Raw genomic sequence first — 12,212 nt, 5'->3', positions numbered from 1 at the left:
TATTAATAATAGTAATAATAATAAGATTAATACTAATATAAGTAATTCACATAATAATAGTATAAAAACTATTAATATTAATAATAGAGAAATAAATAAAGAAAAATCTAAGTTATTAATAGAGATCCCCTCTCTATTAGAAGAAACTAAAAAAGACTACTAATAGGTTAATAATATAGTTAATAATACTAAAAGTATACTATTATTTACTATTTAGGATTACTCTACTCTTAGTATATATAAAATAAATAATAACGTTATAACTAATATGTAAGGGTCTGGCTACTTAGGCTGGAAGGGCTTAAGGATAGTTTAGCTAGACTAAGCTGAAAGGATAGAGAACCCTATAGAGATAGGGCATAGAACCCTCTATAGCGAGGACTTAGTAAGTACTTACTAAAAAGTTAGAAAAGAAGATCTTAGAAGAAGCAAGCAAAAGTAGCGCAGTAATACTATACCTACCCTTTAGGTGCTTCTTCTATTAGTTTAACCTAACTATAGCCTATAACCCCTAAATACCTTTATAATTCTTTTACTTCTACCTTACTTTAGGAAGGTTAGTAATAATAATAGCGCCACATACCTAAGTAACGCTTACTAATCAGGCTGAGGAACTTACACTTAGCATTTGCTAAGCGCTAAGTAAGATAGCTTACATAAGCCTATATAGGGAAGATAACCCTAGCGAACAATTAGAGGATAATATAAGTTAATAAGGGGAGGTGAGAAGCTATACTTTAAGTAAAGCTAGAGGCCCTAAAGAGGATAGGCTACCTACACTAAACGTTCACTAAAAGGATAATAAGTATATATAGGAGAATAGGGAATATAAGACCCCTCCCTATATATTAGATAGGCTATAAGGCTAAATATCTATAGCTGCTGCCTATAAGCTAGCCTAAGCTAGAAAGCTAAATAAAGCTATTAGCTAAATACTAATATAGCAGATTATAACTATAATAGCTAACTAGTATAAACTAATTGCTACTATATTAAGTAACTAAGTACTTACTAAATAGTTACTAAAGGTTTATAAGAAACCTTTAAACTATAATATAGCTTACCTTACTAGTAAATCTACTAGTATAGAAAGGGAAGATTAGCTTATTATAGTAGAGGAGGCTTATAAGTACTACCTTAGCTACTCTAATAGCTAGTATATCTAATAAGCCTTAAGTATAATAAAGCATACCTTATAAATAGAATAGCAAACTTATTAGTAAATGCTTATAGATATATTAGGGAAGTAGGTTAACCTTATATAAGAAAACTTTAGAGTTTTTATAAGAAAGCAGTATATAGCGCCTAAACTCTAAGAATAAAACTATTATAATACCTTAAAGTAGTACTACTAGAAGGATAATAAGAAACCTATTATATACTAAGCTTATTAGGAGTTTATTAATTAAGCCCTCAGTAAGCTAAATATAAATAATATAAAAGCTTATATATTCTTTTAGGGTTTCACTAAGACCCTAAAAGATAAGCTTTTTAAGTAAGATGTTAATTATACTAACGTATATACTATAGCCTTACACGTATAGAGACTATAGGAGATTTTAAAAAGGAGATGTATAAGAAGGCCTACTAGCTGTTCTAAGTTATATAAGTAACTACACTTAAGCTCCCTAAACTACCCTCATAAGAGTAACTTATAACCCCCTCAGTTAATAGACCTAAGGGAGCGCTATCTAGAGACCTCATCCTAGAACGACTGCTTAGCAAACCCCCACATAGGGCCTAGCTCTAACAGTAAGCCCCCTAATCTTCAGGGAACCTAGTACTATAATTACAAGAAATATAGGCATATATCCCCTAATTACACTAAACTATATATATAGCCTATAAGTAGTAACTAGAACTTAAACCTAAGATAGGGTAGGATTAATACTATTACAGTCTCTTATATAAATAACACTAAAGACTTAAGAAATAAATAGGTATAGAGGTAACTTTAAGGGGTATTATACTAGAAATCACCTTAGTTCTTATAGGGTAGACTATTAAAAGTTAAGTAATTATACTTTAAGTATATAATAAGGTTAAACTATTAGTTAATATAGATACTTATACTATAGTAAACCTCATATAAGAAGACTTTATTAAGAAACTCTCACTAAAGGAAGCTACTAATATTATAACCTTAAAGCTAATAGACTTTTAAAGAAGACTAATGCCTACTAGTAAAGTTTATTAGCTCACCCTCTTCTTAATTAATAGCTAAAGCTATCTATAAAAGATTTAGAGAGTATTTATAGCTAGCCTACATCCTAAAGGAGTAAGAGATATCCTTCTATCTAATAACTTAATAAGTAGAGAAGGTATCTATATAAACACCTATACTTATACCTAATCGTATAATTATATCTCACTCACTAAGCTAGAGGTAATAATATAAGAGATTATAGAAAACAGCTAGAAAGCCTATATAATATACTTAATAGGAGCCTTAACCCTAGACGAAAAAGATATTAATACCCTAAGTGAAAGCTTACTAAACGAGAGGTATAAGAAGAATATCCCTAAAAAACTTAAACCTTTCGCTAATATTTTCAATAAAAAAAACGTAAAAAAGGTCTCTAAATTAAAGGGAGTAATATATTATATTAAGCTAAAACCTAATAAAAAGCCTCTATATAGACTAATATACCCTATATCAGTAGAACAGCTGCAAACCCTCACTAAATATATTTAAGAAATAGAGGTAGCTAGATATATCTGCTACTTAACTAGCTCCACTAGGGCGCTAGTCCTATTTATACCTAAAAAGGATAGTAGCTTATAGTTATATATAGATTATAGAGGACTAAATAAAATCATAATAAAAAACTAATACCCTCTACTACTAATCAGCAAGCTCCTAAATAAGCTTACTAGCATAAAGTTTATTTCTAAGATCAATTTAAGTAAGGTATATTATAGAATCATAATTAATAAAGTAGATAGATAGAAGACTACATTTAGGACCTAATATAGGCATTTTAAGTATATAGTAATACTATTTAGGCTTATAAACGCTCTAGCAACCTTCTAAGTATATATTCACTAAATACTTGCTAACCTTCTAAACACTTATTATATCATATACCTAGATAATATCCTAATCTATTTAGATACTAAGAAGTAATACACTAAAAACCTCCACGCAGTCCTATATCACCTAAAGGCTACTAAGCTATTTATAAAACTAAAGAAGTGTAACTTCTATTAGATAGAAGTAGATTTCCTTAGGTTTTATATTACTTAAGATAGCATTAAAATAGACCTAAATAGAGTTTAAGTAGTTACTAAATAGCTAGTATTAAAATCCTTTAGGGATATCTAAGTTTTCCTCAGCTTTTATAACTTTTACTATAAATTTATTACTAAATACTCTTATATTGCAGCTTCTATAAATAGCGTGCTAAAAAGAAGTTAAAACAGCATAAAGTTAGAAGCCTTTATTTAGATAGGGGAGATATAGACTGCATTTAAGACACTTTAGAAAGCATTCGCTAAAGCCCTAATATTAAGACACTATAACCTAGCGCTAGAAACTAGGGTTAAGACTAATATGTCCACTTAGGTAGCATCTAGTATACTTTCATAGAAATATAATACTATTTAGCACCTAGTAGCCTTCTAATTAAAAAAGCTTTTAGATATAGAAAAACGCTAAGCTATAAGGTAATAAGAGCTCCTCACTATTATAAAAAGCTTAAATCACTAGGCGTAATACCTCTAAAGGCTCCCTAAGAAATTCTTAGTACTCATAAACTATATAGCACTAAAGGGGGTACTTACTACACCTACGCGCAACATTTATAGAAAGCTTACATAATAAGTTTACTACCTATCAGCATTTAATTTTAAAATCTAGTATAGATCGAAAGTCACTAATCTAGCAGATAGACTATTATAACACCCTAACTATATAATAGAAGACTTTAAAGTGGATAATATACTCCCCACCCTTAGGAAGAAGCTAAGACTTATTAGCTAGTTATTAGTAATAACTCACTAATATATTGCTAAGCTTAAAGGAACTATAGCTACTATGAGAACTTATATCTAAGCTATTCAGTAAAGCATATAAGAACCTTACTAGAAGGCTAGCTCTAAGGTTGAGGGATCCTCACCCTCAGGTTAGCACCACCCCACAAAAAGTACTAACAAGTTACTACGTTAAAACATACATATTAGTATTATCACCCGCTTAAAATCATACATAAATACCACGCCAACCACTCTACAAGAAGATAGCAATACGCTAGAGGACTCAGGAAGAGCTAGGATTACTATACTAAAGCAGTACATCCTATATACTATAATAAGGGAGCTCATTCAGGACGAAACAGCATATATACTACAACTAAACGCAAATCTTAAATAGATAGTTAGAGGACTATAGACTAAAGACTACTTCTATAGAGAACTTATAGCTAAGGTTCGCTAAGACGCTAAGGAACACCAAAAGTACTAACTTAATAAGAACAACATCCTTTAGTTTAGAAGAAGACTTATTATCCTAGAAGAGGGATCCCTCCGCTATAAAATCCTAAAAAACCACTATAATATACTTAGATTAGGGCATATAGGGGTAAATAAAATAGTAGAGCTAATCCTATAAAAATTCTATTAGCCACACCTAATAGAGGACGTATAGCAATACGTCGCTAAGTGCCTACATTGCTAGGGAGCATACATACCACAGCATAAGCTATATAGACTACTATAAACACTAGAATTACTAGCACACCTATTTTAATAGATTTCCTTAGACTTCTTAACTAGCTTACTAAAAAGTCACTAAGATAATAAGATTATATATAATATAATCCTAATAGTTATATATTAAATAACTAAAGTAGCATAATTTCTAGTAATAACTAAACAACTAGACGCTATAGGTTTAGTAAGGATCTTATACTAAGAGATTAAATACTAATATAGCACGCCTAAAGCTATTATTAGCAATTAAGATAAGTTAATCACTAGCTAGTTCTAATAAGACTAAACTAAAGCCTAAGATATAGAAAGGTATATCTCTACTGCATAGTATCTACAGATAGATAGCTAGACTAAGAGAACACACTAAACCCTAACTGCATACCTCTTAAAGTTTAGCAAAAGCTTATATAACTAGTAGGCAACACAGCTAGTTAAAACTAAATTCTTATATAATAATAGCAAACATACTATTATTAGTATATTGCTATTTAAAGCCCTTATAAGTTACTACCCTCAAATAATTAATTACTACCTACTAGGTGTTAAAATCAGAACCTAAGAGGTTAACAAAAAGCTTAAGAAGCTAACAGAGGTTCACTAAAAGATAGCTAAGAATTAGTAATATATAACAGAAGTATAAGCTAAAAACATAAACGCTAAAAAGAAGGCGTAATTATATAAAGTTAAAGACGTTATAAAGCTCTTAATAAAGAACTTCTGCTTTACAAAAGGTTAGTAAAAACTCACCCTATAATTTATTCCTATACTAATCACAGAGGTTATAAGCCTTAACACCTATAGAGTATAGCTCCTAAAAAAATATAATAGGGCATATAATATCTTCTCAGTCGCTCTACTAAAGCTATAATATAGCTAAAAGCTTGCTAAAGGATAGCTTCTAAACCTAAAAGAGGACCCTAAAGAATAAGAAGTTGAGGATATTATATCATAAAGAGATACATTAGTAGGCCCCCTATATTTAGTTAAATAGAAAGGCTAGCTAGTAGAATATAACACCTAAAAGCTTAAAAAACACTTAGTAAACACTTTATAAATCCTCATAAGATTTAAGAAGTAATAGCATAAGTTATACTATAAATAGGATAATAAGTAGTATAAAGAAATAAGAAAAAGTTAATTAACTATAGAAAGACTTTAAAAAAAACTACTTTTAAAAGTAATATATAAACTTAGGAGTATTTAACTAAGAACTCTAAAGAAAAGCTACTATATACTTACTAAAGATCTACTAAAAACTACTAAGAATTATCCTCTAAGTCACTTAAATCCTCACTAGTACTATTACTATTAGGACTAATATCCATATTATTCTCACTATTACTACTCTTACCCTCTAATAACTTATCCTCCTCCCTAAAGCTAATAAGATTCTTATGAACACTTATAGAAGAGGCGCTAACATCCTTATAAGTATTAGGTTAGGGAGCAAGGCTAAAGCTAACATATTTAAGGATTACAACTAGAGCGCACTTATAAGAATTATAAAGCATCTAAGAAGCTTAGACTTTAGAGGGATCCTAAGTAAGTAGGCTAGATATATAAGGGTTATTACTTAAGAGATACTTCTCTAAGATATTATTAAGCTTATTAAAGAACTAAGCCTAATTAAAGATATAGCTTTTATCTTAGAGGTATTAAGGTAGAGTATTCTTAAGCTAAAGATAAGTCTACTTAATAAGGTCCTTATCCTTCTTTCAGTAAGTATTTTATAAAGAAACTATTAGCTATTAAAGAAAAACCTAATCTAAAGGATTATATACCTTAAGCTAGATCTTAAGATGCACTTAAGCGTAGTTAGCAGCAGTCTCTTTAGTATTTATCTATAGTAATTAGTTATTATACTGCTTAGAGTTAGACTAAAGCCTAGTAAGGTTTACTAACTACTTATAAAGTAATAGGAGAAGCACCTAACTATTTATAATTACAGTATATATATAGTAGATCTTACGCTAATAATACTTACTAGCTTTAATCTAAGCAGTATAGCGCTTCACCTAGTTCTAGAAGATTTAAATACTATTAACTAGGTAGTTAGGGATCTAGTTACACTAATAGTTAGTCTAATACTTTAGCAAAAGGTTACTAAACACTTATCTTATAATACTTAACACTACGTAAATAATATATCTAGTAGGTAGTATTACCTATATTAGTATAAGTATATACTACTCTAGTAGTCTAATAGAGCTATAAGGCATAAGAGATATAAAGCTTACTACTGCTTAATTAGTCACACTAGTAAGTACTACTATTCTTTGCTAAGTTATTAGGCTTATATAACACTAGAATATAGGTGATTAGGGTCTTAATACTCATAATAATTAGATATAAAAGTAATATTAAAAGGGGAAAGCTTTATAAAGGCTTAATAAAGCTTTACAAAATATAAAAGTTATTATGATATAATATAATAAGGAGGAAGAAAAAAACTAACCTTAAGTGGGAAAAAGGGTACTACTTTATAGATAGATGTAAGGTATTATTGAACAGTCAGAGAGGTAGCTATAACTTCAGATAGAAAGAACAGCAGTTATTTACTATAGCAAATACTACTAAGGTGAGAAGGTAAGTACAGTAAATCAACAACAGCAGTCACTATCTAACATTCTAAACAGCCTCATAACGCGCCCATTTTAGAAGGGGGACAAATAGGACGAATAGGACGAATAGGACAAAAAAACAAAATTATCACAAGGCTATTATTCAGAGAAGGCTTACTAAGCAAAGAACAAAACATCCACAAGCAAAGAACACAAAACCCACTAAAGACAATTTCTTTCTTCAAGGAACAAGAGAGACCCCTAACGAAATCCCATTCAATAGACAACAACAGCGCTAAGGGATAAGGAAGCCTCAGCAAATACGCAGCAGACAACCGCTATATAGACGATAGAGACAACTTATAACGATAATAGCAACCATAAAAAAGCCTACTACAGACAATAGAGGTTCTCGCCTGCCGCCAGTCCCATTCCATAGCAGGGACCACTATGATTAGAAGGGGGACAATTATAAGGGTCTAGCCACCCAGGCCAGAAAGGCTTAAGGACAGTTCAGCTAGACCAAGCCGAAAGGATAGAGAACCCTATAGAAACAGGGCACAGAACCCTCTACAGCGAGGACTCAGCAAGTACTCACTAAAGAGTCAGAAAAGAAGATCTTAGAAGAAGCAAGCAAAAGTAGCGCAGCAATACTATACCTACCCTTTAGGTACTTCTTCCATCAGTTTAACCTAACTGTAGCCTATAGCCCCTAAATACCTTTACATAATAATAATAGTATTATTAGAACTAATACTATTAATAAAGCTTCTTATATACTATTAGTTATTATATTAGATAAGTTTTCTATTATAAGATAAGCTTTAAATTCTCTTTATAAAGATAATTAGATTTAAGTTATATAACTAGAAGTAACTTAAATAGAAGATATAAAAACTTAGGAAATTATAAAAAAACTAGATAATATTTATCTATTAAGTAGTAGATAGGTATATACTATGAAATTAAAAAATAAAATAAATAATATATATAAATATAAAGTAAGATAGGTTACTTAAGGTTTTAATTAATATATTAGTATTAATTACTTAGAAACTTTTTCTATTACTTATAGACCTAAGAGCTATAGATTTATAGTAATATTTGCTATAAAAGAAGGTTAAACCCTTCTATAGTATAATATTACTATAGCGTTTATATATACTAATATAGATATAGATATATATATAATATTACTAATAGGCTTTTTATATAATAAAACTATTAATAAGTTAGAATTTAATCCTAATTATAACTATAAGTCTAATAATAGTAAATATTACTATAAGCTTATTAAAGCTTTATATAAGTTAAAATAAAGCCTTAAATTATAGTATAACTACTTAAAAGCTATATTAATAAAATTAGGATTTATTATTTTACTTTATAATAAAGTAGTATTTATACTTAATAAAAATAGCTATAAAGCTATAATATGTTACTATATAGACGATATACTACTAGTAGCTAATAATACTACTACTAGTAACTATATATATAATATATTAAAATAATATATAAAAATATAAATATTAGAGGAGCCTAATACCTTTTTAGGCTATAAGTTTAAAATAGATAGACCTAATAAGTCTTTCTTTATATATTAAACTAAATATATATAAAAGATATTAAATAAATATAATAAAATAAATATAAATCTATCTATAACTCCTATAAGAGATAATATAAAACTATATATAAATAAATATTATACTTCTAAAGAAGAAATTCTATAGTTTTAATAGTAAATTAGAGTACTTTTATATCTAGCTTTAAAAACTAGATTTAATATAGCTCTAGTTATTATAATATTATTAAGATATATAATAAACCCTTCTAAAGAGCATTTTATAGCTTTAGATTACCTATAGGGTTATTTAAATAAATATCCTAATAAAGGAATATATTATAACTATAGTAATAATAAAATTTAGGATTTAATAGGTTATTTAGATTCTAATTAGGCTAAAGACCTAAATAATAGAAAATCTATATTAGTTTATATATTTTATTAGGGTTTATATAATATAATATCTTATAGTACTATAAAATAAAAAACTATAACTTTATCTACTTATAAAGCTAAATATATAGCTTTAACTAAAGCTATTAAAGAGGCTTTATACTTATATAATAACTATAACTATAATTTAAATAAATTAAGATTTAATCCTATTAAAAAGATTAAGATTTTTATAGATAACTTAGTAGCTAAAAGGCTAGCTGAAAATCCTAAATTTCATAAGAAATCTAAGTATATTAATATAAAATATCACTTTACTAGAGAATCTTTATTAAATAAAAAATATATATTATTTTATATAGACTCTAAGTTTAATATTGCAGATATATTAACTAAGCTAGTAAGCAAAGTTATATTTAATACTATAATAGATATAATTAATAATAATAATAATAATAATAATAATAATGTTAATAATAATAATAACTGCATTAAAGAAATAACTTACTAGTTTTTCTCTTACCTTTTTACCTATAAGGTTTTTTAATAAGAGTTTTTTAACTAGTTATAAGTATATTATATATATTATAGGAATATTTTTCTTATTTTTCCTATGAGGTTTTTAAGTTTTTTATACCTATAACGTATATATATATTAAGTGAGTAAGCTATATACTATAAATCAGCTATATATACCTTAAAGGGGGATATTAATATATAATATTCTTTTATAATAATAATAACACTTAACTTACTTTAATATTCTATATAAAATAAATAAATAAAGTTTAAGGTATTAAACCTTATATAAAAATACTCTATTTATTATAACCTATAACTATAATATTAATTATATAATACGTATAGTTATATAAGTACCTTATATAATTAGTAGTTTAGTAAGTTACGTTTCAAATTATCTTTCCCCTTACTTTTCCCTACTAGAGGAAGTAACCTACTAACTACATAAGCAATAACAACGAGAGTTATTATAATATATCAATTCCCTTATTATTATCTATATAATTAAATACCTATAAATACTTAAGATTATCACCTTTTATTATAACATAAGCCTATCTATAACCCTATACTATATAGGCGTATATACCACGCCCCTGAATACGCTTATACCTGTGCTAATATATTTAATATTTATTAAATTAAATATTTTATTTTAGTAAAGTATAATACTTTACTAAATAAACTTAAGAGTATATATATATTTACTATAGTATAATAGTAGTTAAAACATAGTTAAGTATATAAAGAGTAGTTAGAGGAAAAAGAATAAACCTCTTATATATCTCTAGTTATATAAATATTTATAGAAGAACTCTTTATAAAATGCTCACGCATACATAAATGTTGCCTATAAGTGAAGTAGAGTGCCCCTACACTAGGAATTTAAAAGGAGAATTAGCTAAGTAGTCAATAAATGTCTCTGCGTTAAAGGGCGTCTATTCCTAAATAACACCTTCTCCGCCATCTCAAAATGCGCGCTGTAAAACATTTGCAGTGTCCAGAAACCCTCAGGTAATCTAGCGGAGGACATCATACCTTAAAGTAGGTACTCAAAAGCCTCAGTAGCTAAACCTTATCTTATCTATCTTAGCTAATACCTCAGATTAGGCAAGACATCATCGCGTTTACGTCTGCAGCAGCGCCGTTTAACCTATTCGTTCTATATTCTACAAGAAAAAGACACAACTCGCTCCCTCATATATTCGTATGTGAAATCATCTAACTCCATTGCATGAATTCTTCTCCCTATGCGGTATTCATCCCCTTTTATTACCCTTATCCCAGAAGTGAAAAGAAGAGACAGAGGGAGAGGGAGAAAAGAAGAAGAAGAAACCAAGCTGACGCAGCCAGCTATAATCAGTAACGCGAGAGATCTCCAGCGCTAGCTCTCTCTACAACATAAGGTCATTAGTTCATCGCCAAACCGTCTTCTCTCAGCACAGCACCATCAGACTGCACTGTGCAGCTCCTCCTACTTTAGCTACTTTAGAGGTAGTTATGTAGTTAGGTATCTTAATGAAGCTAGTCACGCCCCTCCGCATTCACTGATACTGGCAAGTCGTACCTACTTCTGACCGGCTTACCTTATATAAGCCGCCGATCCCAATAGAAGCATTAAAGTGTCTGTCCATAGACGCTTGCCCGGAACTAGCTCCGGCTCCGAACCAGGACCCTCAACTGAGTTTACGGGAGGTAAGATGGATGGAAGGAATGCTTTACAATGACAAAGCGTCCGTCATTACCAGCTTTCCGACGCATGACATTTATCCTCTTCCAACAACCCCAATCCTATTTTTCATTTCGTTACATATGTTTTTTTTGCGCATACGCATACATTCATCCTCAAGATGTGAGCTGGAAGATTTCCTGGCTGGGACAAAAAACAAAATTCAGTGACAGAAGAAGCTGAGACATCGTGCTTGGGGACCTAGGCTAGATATTTTTGTGTGCATCGCAGCGTGACAAGGACTGTTCATTGCACGAGAGCAAAATCATCAATGCGATACTTCCAAGAGTGTTTTCGATAGCTCAAACGGAACCAGGTAGGAAATCAAGTCTGCAGACGTGCTTCGTCCAGAGCTCGGGCGTCGCGGAGCAAGTGCGGCTCTTCGATCCGGCTAGCCCCGCCGCTCCGGACAATGGGCTCTGGTCTTCGGATCTACACCGGCTCAGGATCGACTTGACACGAAACCTACAGGGATGCACATTTCATATGTTGTCTTGCCGAGACTGGCCCAAGTCAACCACTGCTTACCTGTGAGAGCATTTGAATGGCAGATGTGCCAGGCCTGCGTGCCTGAAAGTCTGTTCTACCGGCCCGACAGAGGTTTCCATAAGACTATTGGTGGCTATTCCATTCCAACAGACCGCAGTGGCCTGTGAGGCGTCGAGCCCGGACGCAAGCTTGCAAGTAAAGATTCTCGGTCTAAGCGATTGTTTGTTGTCAGACGCTC

The sequence above is a fragment of the Colletotrichum gloeosporioides genome (genome assembly GCF_011800055.1).
Source record: "Colletotrichum gloeosporioides strain Lc1 chromosome Unknown consensus_108, whole genome shotgun sequence".
Taxonomy (NCBI): domain Eukaryota; kingdom Fungi; phylum Ascomycota; class Sordariomycetes; order Glomerellales; family Glomerellaceae; genus Colletotrichum; species Colletotrichum gloeosporioides.
This window is presented reverse-complemented; position numbering follows the sequence as displayed.